The sequence below is a fragment of the Cydia strobilella genome, chromosome Z, assembly GCF_947568885.1.
Source record: "Cydia strobilella chromosome Z, ilCydStro3.1, whole genome shotgun sequence".
Classification (NCBI taxonomy): domain Eukaryota; kingdom Metazoa; phylum Arthropoda; class Insecta; order Lepidoptera; family Tortricidae; genus Cydia; species Cydia strobilella.
Genome location: NC_086068.1, coordinates 237,850 through 246,916, shown reverse-complemented (window position 1 = coordinate 246,916; position 9,067 = coordinate 237,850). Strand labels below are relative to the sequence as shown.

The following is a 9,067-nucleotide window of genomic DNA, read 5'->3' as shown; positions in this document are numbered from 1 at the left end:
GACATAACAGACACACAATAGATAATTAAACCCCGCAGCTGGCATACGATGTCGTCTAAAACTAAATATAAATCGGCGCGTACGCAATTTGGACTCAGAGTCGAAACGGCACAAGTCCCAGCAGATTCGTACGTTTTTAATGTTCTGTGGATGTGAAGGCTATTTTCGGCGCTCTAATATGGGTGGGAACGGATATAATATAATGTATTGTAGAGTACCTATTTACTTGCGTTTTTATTACGGGCAATTTACTTTGCTATACTTCGTTTCATATAACATTAGATTTAGATTTTACTAGTAGAATCATCATTCGCTTGCCCTTGTCCCATTCACTTGGGGTCGGCGCAGCATGTCTTTTTCTTCCATACATCTCTGTCACCCGTCATCTCATCATTCACTTGCGTTAGTTTCATATCATCTTTCACACAGTCCATCCACCTTTTCCTCGGTTTTCCTCTCCTCGTACTTCCCTCCACATTCATTCTTAATACCTTTCTTGTCACATGACTTTCATCCCTCCGCATCACATGCCCGTACCATGCTAGGCGATTTGCCCTTACTTTTTCTGTTATGGGTGCAACTTTCAGGCTTTTTACTAGTAGAATAACAAACCTATTATATGAAGTTGTACAGCGAAGCAAAGAGCTTTGATTTCGATACATGTACGAATACAAAGTTGTTATACCTCTAAGTGTTTTTTTCTTACTTTATTGTATAATATCTGTGAGACCGAGCTTTGCTTGGAAAACATATAAAAACAGAAACATGCGCTTTTTCCCAGACATAAGAATAAGCTAGATCGATTTTTCGCCCCCGAAAACCCCCATATAGGAAATTACGTCAAAATCGTTAGAGCCGTTTCCGAGATCCCCGAAACACATATATATATACGTATGTATACGAGATATATAGCTGTGGTCACGGAGCCTCTTCCGTTACCTAAGTAAAATACGCATAAATACTATATTACCAAATTTTGGCGTGACCAATATTTCACAAATCTGAAAATTTCAGTCACCCCTGACATTCAGTCACCCCTGAATTTTAGTCACACAGTTTCAATTCAAAGCGACTCGTTGTTTAATGATTCCGCCGCCCTTTGTATTTTATATACTTATTTTCCACTGCGTTATAGCTTTTTACAGTTCCTAAGTTTCAACCAATGAATTTCTATGAAACTGATACATTAATGTGGTATTTTCTATAAAAAGGGACCTTATTGTCGATGGCGCTTACGCCATTATTAACGATGCTCCAATATAAATACAATGCCGAGCGACGCTGTGCGGCGTAAGCGCCATCGACAACAGGTTTGAGAATCTAATAAAAAATACCAAATTTAGCTTTATTTAATGATTTTAAGTCATACACCTTAAAATTCCATAAGAAACGTTGTTTTTTTTATAATGTTGTTAAATATAATTCTGAACGCACAAGTTGAGTCGATGCAATAATAATAAAACGCATCGTTGACATTTCATACGTCAGAAATGTCAACATTGTCAACAATTTTTTTACTTGAAAACTTTTCTCACCGACTCGCGTAAAAATACACAACTTCAGAGTTTTCTGTTATAATATCGTAAAAAAAATAGTGATTCCAGTGATGAAGATGATCTAACGCCTGTGGATGTTGCACTTTCCTCGCTATAGTGAGGTGAAAAGTTTTGTGTTACACACGGGTGCAAATGTGTTTTACTTCTCGTGGGTTGAAACACTCGCTACGCTCAGGATTCTATTTTAGAACCACTCGCTTTGCTCGTGGTTCAACTATAGAATCCATTCGCTTGCTCGAGTTTCAATTCTACACTCGCGGGTAAAATACAACTTTGCACCCTTGTATAACAAATAACTATTCTTGTATTGACAGTTTTTTTTACTATTGTGACACTTTGGCGTTTTTCATTTATTTCTATTTGCATTGTTTTGTTAATATTAATTGTAAATTTATTTATACAATGATGTTCAATTCAAATTCTTATTATTAAGCTGAAATGTACGTATATTTTACCTGTGTGAAAATTGTATACATGTGATAAATAAATTAAACTACTACACTAATAAATAACAAAATGAAAAAAAGCGGTGGTGGCCGAGTGGATATGATATGATGTCCGACTTTCAATCCGGAGGTCGCGGGTTCAAACCCTGGCTCGTGACAATGAATTTTTAGGGTTCCGTACCCAAAGGGTAAAAACGGAACCCTATTACTAAGACTCCGCTGTCCGTCTGTCTGTCTATCTGTCACCAGGCTGTATCTCATGAACCGTGATAGCTAGACAGTTGAAATTTTCACAGATGATGTATTTCTTTCCGCTATAACAACAAATACTAAAAACAGAATAATAGAAATATTTAAATGGGGCTCCCATACAACCAACGTGATTTTTTTGCTGTTTTTTTCCGTAATAGTACGGAACCCTTTGTGCGCGAGTCTGACTCGCACTTGGCCGGTTTTTTTATTCGGAACTTATGTACAGTCGCCACCAGATATACCTATCGGAGCGGCCGAGACTTTTAATTGACTTTTTGTTCTAATTGACAGGCCGATATTGTCCGGTGGACTGATAGTCAGTGGGCCCCTTAAATTATATGTACTGACAAGTGCGAGCGAATTGGCCTGTTTTTGTAAAACTACTATTTTATTTCTACATATACTGGGGCCAATAAGAAAATCTCGGATGCATCCCTTGGCCTGGTCATTCGGTCACTGAGCTCTCAAGGTTATCCATTCAACACTGCTTTCGTGGTAGGTATAGGAAAAGTCACAATACGATCATCTTAATTTTTGTCATATCCCAAAATTACTTTTTTTTTCTTCCTCGCGTTATCCCGGCAGTTTTGCCACGGGTCATGGGAGCCTGGGGACCGCTTCGACAACTAATCCTAAGAATTGACGTAGGCACTAGTTTTTACGAAAGCGAATGCCATCTGACCTTCCAACCCAGAGGGGAAACTAGGCCTTATTGGGATTAGTCCGGTTTCCTCACGATGTTATCCTTCACCGAAAAGTAACTGGTAAATATGAAATGATTCGTACATAAGTTCCGAAAAACTCATTGGTACGAGCCGGGGTTTGAACCCGCGACCTCCGGATTGAAAGTCGCACGCTCTTACCGCTAGGCCACTTCTTTACTATATATACCCAAAATTACTCAATATTGATAAATTAATAAATTAACCACTGAAATATCTATCCCGTATCTGTAAGTTCACAACAGCGAGTATCTCGAGAGTCGCGGCAGATCCGCCGCGACCACCGCGCCGAGCGCGCGTACTGAGTGTGTGTGTGTGTGCTTTACGGATTGCGAATTGCGACCCGACAAGAGGTTCATCTCTCGAAAGGTAAAGTGCATTGCGAACTGCGAAGCGATTTGGCGAAAGCGAAAGCGAATTTTACGTAGTTTTAAATTGACTGAAAAAGTTGCAGTTTTTTTTTAAAGTTAGTTTTAGAATAAAGTTTTAAAGTGATTTATATACTGCATAGGTATAACTAAAAATTAAATATATAGTTTATTATCGTGTTGAAATAGGATATCCGGTTTCGCGATTAGGAAATTGAAAACTAATTTTAACTTTAACATTTTGGATTTGTAATAAATTAACAATGATCTCATTTAAATAGATTTTTTTTAATTATTAGATTATACGTAGAGGCATGTATGTATGTATGCTTGCTGCATATTTAAATACCACGAAACCAAGCCAATGAGCCAAGTTTGAACTGTGCCATTCAAACTTGGTAAGCCATATCGTGCTAATATTACGTCTATAGCAGTTAAATTTTACTGAATTTTAAACTCAAACCCAAAATATTCTTTATTCAAATAGGCCCAGCAACAAGCACTTTTAAATTGTCAAGTTTTAAATATTACCTTAATCTAAATAGATTTCCTATTTCTACATTATTATAAATTTAATAGTTCAAGTGCAAACTTTTTAAAATATTAAATAATCATTTTAATTACGCAACAGTAACAATAATAATCATTAAAATCAATAATGAATCTTTCCATGAAGTGACCTTGTGACTGTAAACGAAAAGTCTTTTATTTTTATTTAGTCATTAAACAATTTTAAAACCTGTCATTACAAAATATTAATGACAAAAATGTCAGTTTCAGCCACAAAATGAATTGATTTTTCTCTCTAAGAAAATATGCAAGAGCTTAATAAATTACCTATTAGTTTACTGAATTAGCCGAAGTCATTGAGCAACTGAAATAACTAAACTTAAGTAATAAAGAAGTAATTTTGCACATTATCCTACCGACAAATTTGCAACAGGTAACGCTTGGTTAGCAAGTTCTACTTTTTTGTAAGTAGAAACAAAATATTCTGTTTGTGTTATGCAAACATTTGTTTTAATGTTGGTACTTAATTAGATATCTAATTATATATATAAAAATGATTAAGTTATTATTAATAATAATATTCTCAATAATAATAATTAAAATTATAGCGTTTTGGCATAAGCGTTTTGTCATCTTAGCTGTAAGTTTAATTTTAATTAAATAAAGAAATATATTAAATAATATTATAGCTATAGCTACTACCTAATGATAATCTTCATTATATTTATGCAATGATATTCACAAATACGCTACGTCACAAAAAACGCAAAATAGAATCCTCATGCTGATGACAACGAAATGCATTCAACTATTGTTGTGCTAATTTTACGGAATGCTCTCAAGAGATCTCTTTAACTATTTCGGTAATGGCTGGGTAATTTTCAGCATTTGTTTTATTGCAAATCGGAACTGTAGTAGGTAGTAGTAAATCTGAACACAATTCCACAAAAATGTGTGCACGAAAACAGCTAGTTTTATTCCCGAAAACATTTAAGCACGAATATTTTAAGTAGGTCCATGTAAATTGTGTATCTTAAAATTCAGTAAATATTGAAATTGCGGGATACATTTAATTTACATGCAATTTTTAGTTAGTCCTATTTAGTAGTTACATCATTATTACTATTCTCTTTACCAAGAATGTTGACTCCACCGCATTAAACGTAGAATAAGTTATGTTTTTCGGTACTTAACACATACGATGCCGCAGCACAACCCAAACTTACTGCCAGTGTACAAGTTATAGGTACAATTCCCGTATGTACCTATAGAATGCCTGATTGGCATCTTTTTTTTTTTGTGCGATTTTATTTTATTTATTTATTTAAGTAATTAAAACAACAATATCTAACTAATTTACAAAGTATCGTTAAACCCGTAGGGTTTGTCTCGATACCGCATTCCAAAACATGACATCTTATACAACAAATTGTTAAATTGTACATAATAACTATACTTAAACTAATTATCAGCAGTTTATAAATTATTAAAATCAAATGCAAACTTCCCGTGCTATATTATCGATTTGAAATAAAAATCAATCTATATAGACTGCCTATATCTTTGTGTTTCTATGTCTGTGTAAAATTCCAAAGGTTTTAGACGTTTTAAAAAACCCTTTAATTTTACGGAGTTACGTGGTCAAACATTTAGGACGTTATAACCATATCTGTTTCTTGTTTTACATCTTGATCTGTAACAATGAAAATACCCACTTAAGTCCGTATTTCTAATGGATGTGTATTTTTAAGGTGCTCTAATCCTTAAGAGGAAACAATATTACATTTTGTCCACATATAGTCACCAGAGTTAAAGTCACGTATTACACCAACAGGAGCGGGGTTCATATTTAACAACGTGCTATGGTTTTGATGCGACCTTCGTGGTAGTTGGCGTGAATCTCACGCACTAACTTTCACTTCATTTCGCATGCACCTATCAACGAGATCTTCAAAGTCGTATCAAAACCAGCTCAAAATGACACATTGTTAAATCTGAATTGAGCTCCAAAGAAAGTTATGAAAAACTAGTTACATACACGCGCGGAGTTAGATGGAAAGAGTTACATTATGAACTTAATTCAACAACGGCAAAAGTATGAAAAACAACAAACAAATTCGTTACTTTGATACAAATTGATAAAGTTTTGAAAACTTAGACCTTTACCAGGGGGTAGCGAGCCCTCTTCTTTTATCGATGGCTCCTATTTGGCACTGCATTTCTTGAAGTCTATTTAAGGACCTCGTTAGTTACTTTTTCCGTCCAGATTATTTCTTTCATACGACGTCAGCACCACATTTAAAATCAAGGCGTTTTCGTTTTTGAATTTCGTGCTCGTTTTTAAAATAATGATTAAAGAGCTTTATCGCTTAGCGATTATATCGCTCCATATGTGACGTTTTCAATCAAAAGGTACTACATTGTCGCTTACCATAAGGACGAAAATTGCTTGTATCTTTATACGAAAAACCTGTCAGGGCGTCCTTATGGCAAGCGACAATGTGGTACCTTTTGCTTGAAAACAACACATGTAATTAACAATTAACGTATAATCACACTCACTTACGATTACTAAGGCCTATATTTACTGACTTGAACAGTGCTCTGGCCTCTTCCGACGATGGAAAAGTCAGGGCGCTATTGCAGCCACCAACATTGTGAAAAATATTATATGAGTTGGCTCCTAAAGGATTCGTTCCGCACACATTCCACCAATATGTGGTACACTTCCTCAGCCACATAATGATGTATTATGCTCCAGATGTCTTCTATCAAGTTATTGTACTAATTAGCAGATCACTAAAAGCTACTTTTGCCATTAAATAATTTCACGGTTTAGACTCACTTGTTTTAGTCACTTGCGCGACATGTTTCGGGATGTACGCAATAAACGGTCGTCGTGAACGCTGCTCGCACTATTAGTGCTTGAAAGGAGACCTAGGCTCTCCGAAACATGTCGCGCGAGTGACTAAAACAAGTGAGTCTAAACCGTGAAATTATTTAATGTTAGTATGTCTCACAACAGTTTAAATTCGATTACTTTTGCCATGGTTATTATTGCAGTAATGTCTTGTGTTATTGATGACTAGCTTTTGCCCGCGACTTCGTCTGAAAAAAAAAACAACAACAAAAAACAACATGTGTGCTATTAGCCCGGTGAACTGTCACGACTAATAAAGCTTAGTTAATGCAACATTAGCGCGTGACGTCGGACCGATTCGTAACAGCCGAGCCCAGCCCAGGCCGATCTTAATCACATTTGGCAGGCGCTTACGTCTGAGACACTGCAAGTGTATTAACTATATATTAGTAACAAAACTTTCGTGACTCAGACATCCATACTAATATTATAAATGCGAAACGTCTGTCTGTTTGTCTGTTACCTCTTCACGCTTAAACCGCTGAACCGATTTCGATGAAATTTGGCGTAGAGATAGTTTGAGTCCCGGGGAAGGACATAGGATAGTTTATATCCCGAAAATCATCCCTTAAGAGGGCGAAAAGCGGGGTGGAATCATGGTGGAATTGAGATAATTAATGAGTTGCCTAATATTTGTGTGCATATTATGCTCAAATTGAATGATTGATATAAGACTTTCTCCAGGCGCTATTCTTACTCTAGCTGGGGTTACTAAGTCCACGCAGACGAAGTCGCGGGCAAAAGCTAGTATTAAATATATTGATAACGGACCCGGACCACACGTATTTTAAGTCGAAAAATGCAAGCTCCTGATGACACTACTCGGTACTCCTTGAAAATTTATTCATAAGGGATAAAAAACAGTATTGTAGGTAACTAACTATATGTATAGGTAATAAGTTACTGAATGTGGGAGATGTACTTAATGCAACTAATGCAGGTTCGAGATTCGATCGATTGCCATGCAAGAATATGGACAGTTCCATACAAAAAACATTCTAAGATAGCAGCCCTTCAACTAGCGAAGAAAAAAATATGAAGTGCTCATTTTGTCATAAAAGTTTAAAGGTCCCTTTTTATATTTATTCGTAAATAACTCGTAAACGGTAGCCCATACCAATAAATAGTCTGATACGTAAATAATCTTTATAAAATTTTCTATAAAATTGACATACAGAATGTTCCAAAAATAGCACGTCAAACTGACACTGGATGTGACGCCCTAAAAGGATAATCCAAACCAGCAAAAGTTGCACGGTTTTCGAATTAGTATAACCGATTTACGTTTTTATTAGGTTTGTTCTTTTTTACCACTGACGGTTGAGTGACGGTGACGGTATGCCCGGTATTCTTGAAAAACCCAAAGTTAATTTGAGAGTTAATTCACGAGGTATGCAGTGCTGTTTTTTTCATTTAAGTTTTACTACTCGGGTGTCAGTGTGACGTGATATTTTTGGGACAGACGTGAAATTTTATACTAATTATTTACGTAAAATTAATAGTCACGTGATTTAACCGCATCACTCATCCTGATACATTTTCCTTGTCGTTTGGCATTTGTCGATGTATTACGAAAATGGCGATATTTTTTTTTATAAATACGCATACGGCCCGCCTGATGTTAAGCAGTCTCCGTAGCCTTTGTACGCCAAGCACATGATTGACGCGACAGTATCTTGCCGCGAGATAGACTACCCGTCTTTTGCTAACTGTATGAATTAAAGAGGGACGGGTAGTCTATGTCGCGGCGAGATACTTCCGCGCCAATCATGTGCTAGCCCGCCAGAGGAGCTACATGAGCGTTGCCGACCCTAACGGCAGGAACACAACACTATGAGTAGGTTCTAGTGTTATTTGGACGCGGTTTTCTGTAAGGTGGAGGTACTTCCCCAGTTGGGCTCTGCAATGAATCAGATAACGCGACCTCATTGAGTGTAGGTTTGTAAGAATCGTCTCGATGACTGTTAAAAGTAAAATACAGTCGGCAATCTTTTGACCCATTCTCAACGTACATCAATCATTTCATTTTAAAGAGCCTAATCTAAACCGAACCTATTAGTGTTTGTATAATTTATCGGAAGTATTTTCTCAATACCAAAAGGCAACGTTGAATAATGTCTACTCAATCTGTAGACATTCCAATATATCAAATCGTTATATCGGACACATTCCAATATCAAATGGTTCTATCGGAAACATAAATTAATTGCTCCACAACAAATATTGGATTGATTGATGTAAAAAATATTGCGATTAAAGGCAACCTGGTCTTGAATGAAGAAAAGGTTACTTG

At 36.2% G+C, this 9,067-nt stretch overlaps 2 long non-coding RNA genes across 2 annotated transcripts in view; one reads left to right on the top strand and one right to left on the bottom strand.

Annotated features, from left to right (window-relative positions):
- The first annotated feature begins 2,083 nt into the window (after window positions 1-2,083).
- The window catches only part of LOC134754591 (uncharacterized), a 65,244-nt gene continuing 58,260 nt past the window's right edge, over window positions 2,084-9,067 (top strand). Inside the window, exon 1 of the long non-coding RNA XR_010128942.1 lies at window positions 2,084-2,132. This is a non-coding gene — a long non-coding RNA (uncharacterized LOC134754591). The remainder of the gene's footprint in view (window positions 2,133-9,067) is intronic.
- Window positions 2,887-9,067, bottom strand: part of LOC134754588 (uncharacterized) — a 30,334-nt gene continuing 24,153 nt past the window's right edge. Inside the window, exon 3 of the long non-coding RNA XR_010128939.1 lies at window positions 2,887-3,130. This is a non-coding gene — a long non-coding RNA (uncharacterized LOC134754588). The remainder of the gene's footprint in view (window positions 3,131-9,067) is intronic.